The following is a 6,000-nucleotide window of genomic DNA, read 5'->3' on the forward strand; positions in this document are numbered from 1 at the left end:
GGATTTACGAATCTGAGTCACTTGTCTCCCTCGTCTGAGCGGGACGTGACACTGACTCGCTCCCTTTTCCAGGTGAACTTCTGGGTCCTTCAGGGTGCAGAAAGCCAGCTACCTGCTCAGTATTAATAGTTAAGCACCCATTGGATGAACACAGTGCAGTTTTTGGGGAGCCCCAAGGAAGCACCCCTTATAACCATCCGCCTCGAGGCTCTTTGCTCTGGGGAGGAGCAGAAGATCGCTCCCAGAATCAGGCACATGCCTGGGCTGTGCCTGCCGCTCCAGCTCAGCAGTGCAAAGCATCTGGATTTCATTTCTCCTAAATAAGGGAAGAACACAGGCAAAGTTTAGGGTCTTACCCAGTTTTAGGTCTCCCTTAGGATGTCTCACCCTTGCTCTTTGTAGAGTGGAAACAGCACCATTGGCAAAAACAAAGGGATTCAGTGAGACTGGTTCCCTAAATGGGGCAAAACCTGTGTTCTTGTAACAAATGGGACATTCTGTGAAGTGTGCAACTACCAAACACTCAAGTATTAATGTCTCCTGGCCTCTTGTCCTTCAAGCTGAGGGTGGTAGATGAAGAAAACCATTTTGGTTTTATTCCATGATTTATTGATAGCATCGTATGTATTATTCAAAGCTTCCTTCTCATCTGGGGTCTGCAGGCTTTCTAGTTTCACATGGCAGGAGAGGCAGGGCTGGGGGCAGATCCTCTCCCAGCTACCCCAGTTGAGTTTCACACCTGGTTTTGCTGTGGGTGCCTTGATGCCCCTGTTCATGCTGCAGCTCAGATACCTGTAGGTACAGTTGCCCATCCATCAGTGAACTGGGAGGTGTACCAGTCAAGGGAGGGGGTACCAGAGCAGGGACTCAGGTCGGGCATATGCTCAGATCTGTCCTGATTTTCATTTTTACATAAAATAACAAATTTTTCTAGGGTCAAGAAAGAAAAGATTACATCTTTAATAAAGTTGGCTGTTTCTAAATTGAAGGATGAAGGTCTCCTGGCCTGAGTCAGGGGTGGTTGAGGACCACCTGCACATCAGGTCTTCTCCTGCTCCAGCCTGTTCATCTGCTGGTGGCACATGGCAAAGCTGAGGTCTGCAAAGGTCTGAGTGGGTGTGTGAAGCCCTCGGGAGCAGCAGACCGGGGCACACACGTGTCTGTCCCTGCCACCACATCCACTCTGCCTGTCACTCCAGTGACCTCTCAGATGTCCCGTTTGCACTGGTCCTCACTTGGGCTTGGGCGGGGACGTTTGAGGAAAGGAAGTAAGGGAAAAAAAATCTGGGGTTTTTGTTGTCAAAATAAGGGAGAAATAAAGGAGGTGTGAAGCAGGATGGTCCCAGTTCTGCCCGACCACCAGTGGTGCCTCTTGGAGTGCATGGACAGCTCTTCCCCTGCAAGGGCAGCTCAGCCACAAACCTGCTGGTATTTCCGTGCTAAAATAAGCACTTTTAGATTAATCTCCTGTGAAAGGACAACGTTCGACCAGGACAGCGTTGGTGTGCCAGGCTGTGCAGCCACGACCCTCTCCCCAGCAGAGGGTGCAGGAGATTTATTTCCAGAGTCGATAGTGCATCATTTGGTTAATGTGGGATATTTATTAGTGCCGTGGAGGTAATCTGGTCCTGCCGTCTCTCACTTTCATTCTATCCTGCAGAGTACAGGGGCTGTGCTCATCTCATCTGTATCCAAAGACTTGTGACACTGTCATTTGAGAAGAGAATGAAGCTCCCACGTAGATTCAGTTGTATTTCAGATGGAGGAAAATGTGTACTATTTTCCCTCATCTTGCATTATTGCTTGCTTTCCTGTGTTGAACAGTGCTATTTAGCTAATGGACATACAGCTCTTTGAAGATGTATGGCGCTTTGTAAAGTCTTAGTATGATTACTCTGCATTAGTCATAAAAGGCAATGGTGCAATTCATCTTCCTCTACAGCGTGGAAGCCTTCGGGACCAGCCGGAGAGCTGATTTACTTCATCTCTTCCTAATGGAAAGAGGGTTGGGAGGCTGAAGCTGTTTTTTTTAAAGGAGATGCTATATGATGGATGTTGATAGGGTGTTTGATACAGAAGTGGGATGGCTGAAAGAAGAATAGGGGTGGTTTTTTGCAAATCACATTTCTGCAGGTTTCTAGGGTACAAAGTGGGCAAGGTGTTTGTACCCAAAATGGAAGGGAAGCTGTTTTAACAGGTTGGAGTTTTGCAAAGGTGGGAGTAAATACCACTGGTTCTGCAGAAATATGAGCTCTTCAGCAATCCTGTTTCTCCACTGCATCTCAGACTGCCTTCTCTGAGAGCAGAGCTCCCTGTGCACTCACACCGAGGCACAGGGACACACAGGGACCTGGGGAAGGCTCCTACTGCTGCCCAGAAGCTGAGGCTTATCTTGGAGAAAGGGGGGGGAAAAAGCCAAGCACTGGATCACTAACACAAAGTTCAGCAGCATTGGGTAATTTTGTCTGCCGTATTATGAGGTTTTTTGAGAGTAAATCTTAAATAAGTTCTTCACCACATTGCCTGCAAAATGGAAACTTTGATCAAATCGCCTGAATCTCAAAACTGCACCTCAATCGTACGGGGTAAACGAAAGGGGGGAGGCGGGGGAAGAAAGCAAGAACCTTTCCCACTCTTTTCATTTCCAAGATTTCCAGTAACCAGAAACCACCTGTTCCAGCTGGTGGGATGAAAGCTCAGTCCCATGCCATGTGAGGAGAAAATGCCTTTGAAACGTAGGGGAATGGATGTGCTGGGTGCTGAGCTTTATTCGCCACTCACAGTCTTGCTGTAGTGGGAAGAAATGAGAGACACTGAAAGGAAGGGGTTGGCTGAAGAATGAAAGAGAAGCCAACCTTGGCCTGCGATGATAAATCCTGCTCCTTAATAAAACACTGCTGGGGAGCATCATGTTCTTACCCTGCTTCCAAGCAGATAAGGTTTGCTTCCCAAAGCCTGTTTTCTCCTTCAATCTTCACAGATATCGATCTGATTAAAAATGGATTTTAGAAAAAGGAGGGGAGAAAACAACCCCCTGACCTCCGCATTTATTTAACGGTCAGAGTCACTTGAAAAATATCTTGATTATAGACTGGCAATTTTCTCTGGCTGCTCTGGAGCAGAAAGGCAGGGCAGCTGATGTTGGCAGGAGGGCAACACGAGCAGCAGAACTTGCCTCTGTAATCTGAAGAAAGACTTATTGCAGGGGGCATGCAGTGATTTCTCTGTTCTGTTCAGCTCTTTGGACAAGGAGTTCAGGTCACTGGTTTTGTCAGTTGTCTGCTGGCCAATGGGTGCACCTCCACTGGAGCTGCTCACATTTGGAAGAGCTGATGAGGTCGCCCATTACCCCTGCCCAGATCCATTCCTCTAACCCATGTCATGTGGGATGCCCGGCACCCTTCCTGGGAGCCACACAGCTGGGCTTTGCCCAGGGACACTCTCCGATGCCACATGTGGCTTGTGGGACAGCAATGAAGATGGTCCCAAGCATTGCTTATGCTTAAAACATATAATGGTTTTAAACTAAAAGAGGGTGGATTTAGACTAGATACAAGGAAGAAATTTTTTACGATGAGGGTAGTGAAACACTGAAATTCTGTGATTCTATGATCCCACTAAGTAAACCAGGTACATCCTTCGTAGATGGTGGTACATGAAGGACATCACAAGACACGTGCATGGACTGGTGAGCTAGTGACCATGACTGAGCATAAACATAGTTTGTGGGCTCCTACAGTGAAGGCGTCTGATACAGCCAGAGCCAGTGCGCAGACCCCTGCTCACATGGTTTTGGAAAAATTCTTAAAACCTTTCTGAATATGGACATTGTATTAACATGCAGTCAGAGACATTTCCAGGCATCTCCTAGATGTGGTGGCCGATGAGATTAGTATCAGGTTTCTAGAAATTCTTGGGAGTCCTTGCACTCTAGTTTTCAGTTTTGTGCAAGGCATTATTTTGTTAAGAAAAAAAAAAAAAAAAGAGCAATTTCTACAGGGGAAAAAGAGGTTCTGTTCTCTTGCTTTTGGCTAAAGTATCTTTAGTAATGTTGGCAAAGTAGAAGAAAAACAACAGGCTTTGTTTTCATGGACAGGTGGGCAGAAGCCAGAGGGCTTGCAAAGAAAACTCCAAACTGACTCGTGACCTCTCTCTCCTAGGCACAGAGATTTCTCTGCAAGAATTTTTTAAAGCATTTAATGAGTTCCCTGTTCAGAAATCAAAAACCAACAGAACCGCATCACAGCCTCCTCTTCACCCCTGAAGGATACCACCCCCAGGGTATCTCTTTTCTGGAGCATTAAAGCAGGGCATACAAAATAAATAAATATCCTAAATATCTGTTAGCTCTAGTACCCCCAGCCACCAGCTGTAGGCACAGTCAAGCAAGCTTTCCTTGGGGTCTACACAGGGACAACTGCTGAAAGAAATATTTTGCTGGAGACACTCTCATTAATTCCCCATGTAGGCAAGACATAGAGAAACTCTGATCGCTTCTTCAGATGTTGATTTGTGCCCTCTGTGGAGCTGCAGATGCAAAGCCCTGGCTGAGCTCTGTCATGCTACTATTTGCTGAGTGAATTAAAAGTCTGCGCTTATCGTGGGCACACAAAACAAGTGTTATCTCTGTAATTAGACTGTTAAACCACAGCACAAGCTACAACTTCTCATGATAATAAAATAGTGCATTAGCATAAGTCCATCAAGAGTAGATTTTAAAAATAATTGGTTTAGGTTTTGAGCTAACATCTGCTTTGGTTATTAGCTCTTGGACACTTTGTTTTTAATTGGACAATTTAAAGAAAATGTTATCCAGTGCCTCTGGTCTTTCTTCAATAGAAAATTTCTTTTTAAGGAAGAGTTCTGTGGAAGTTTGCCTTTCTGTAAAGCAGTGTGTGTGGGCAAAACTCTATGCAATAACAACAGTTACAGCTATTATTGACTGTAATAGTGGCCAAGGTACAAAAGTAAAAGAAACAGAAATCAGGTAACATTTTTGAAAGGTTTAAACCCCATCCTCCAGATCTGAGCATGGTGTCTTGGAAGAAACAGGCATCTTGCATCTCATAGTTTCTTTGTGTGCTGGAGATGCTGTTCCACTTGGGGTTGTATTTTTTAAAGTAGCACCCAGGGACCTCCTCTGGGATCCCAGCCCATGTGCTCAGTGCAGCCTACACTGATGGCCCATGCTGGCAGAAGAAAACTCATTATCTCTGGTACAGCCAAGAAACGGAGGGACAGAGAGACAGAGCGAGCTGCTAGAGATGCCCCATAAAGTTTTCTGTTACAGAAAATGGATCACATGGACAGAACTTCAATTTAGAGAGCTGGAAATACACACCAGATGGAAGAGACCCATTTGTGCCAGAGCAGAACTTGGCAAGTGATGGCTGAAACTGTTGAGATAACATCAGCTTCTGTTTCATTTGAAAGCTGTGTTTATTTTTCTTTTTAACCTGAAATCCTGTTGCAAAAAAAGTGAGAGCAGAACAGATTTTATAGCACGTGACGGACAAGTATCAGGTCACAAGCTGAGACAAGACCCTTGAACCTTCCTCTTCCAAAACAATGTGAATTCTGGTCCATCCCTGATGCTTCTCCTGTTTTTCAAACGGCAGCCTTTCAGCATTGCCAGACATCTCCTGTTCTGCTACCGCTTTTCAGCAAGCCTGGAGCCAGTTCGCAAATCATTCTCTTACTGTCTCCATAATCTTGGACCATCCTCTGCCCACTTCTTTGGGACCTGCTGTCCTCCCAGGCTCCCCATAAAGGTCTCTCATGGGAGGTCAGAGCTCCCCCGGGTCACTGCTCCCCCGGAAATGACTACAGACCCTTTCCAGACAATTTTTCCCTTCCCAGCTCAGATTTCTGGAAATAGCAGCCTGCCCACATTTGGACACCTTGCCTGAAATGAGGCAGATGAAGCCTGTAAAGCTCTTTCCCTGACATTCAGAGCTGCTAATTTTTAATGCAAACTGTTGCCTTGGTATTTGCATTTGA

Source organism: Strix aluco, chromosome 17 (assembly GCF_031877795.1).
Source record: "Strix aluco isolate bStrAlu1 chromosome 17, bStrAlu1.hap1, whole genome shotgun sequence".
Taxonomy (NCBI): domain Eukaryota; kingdom Metazoa; phylum Chordata; class Aves; order Strigiformes; family Strigidae; genus Strix; species Strix aluco.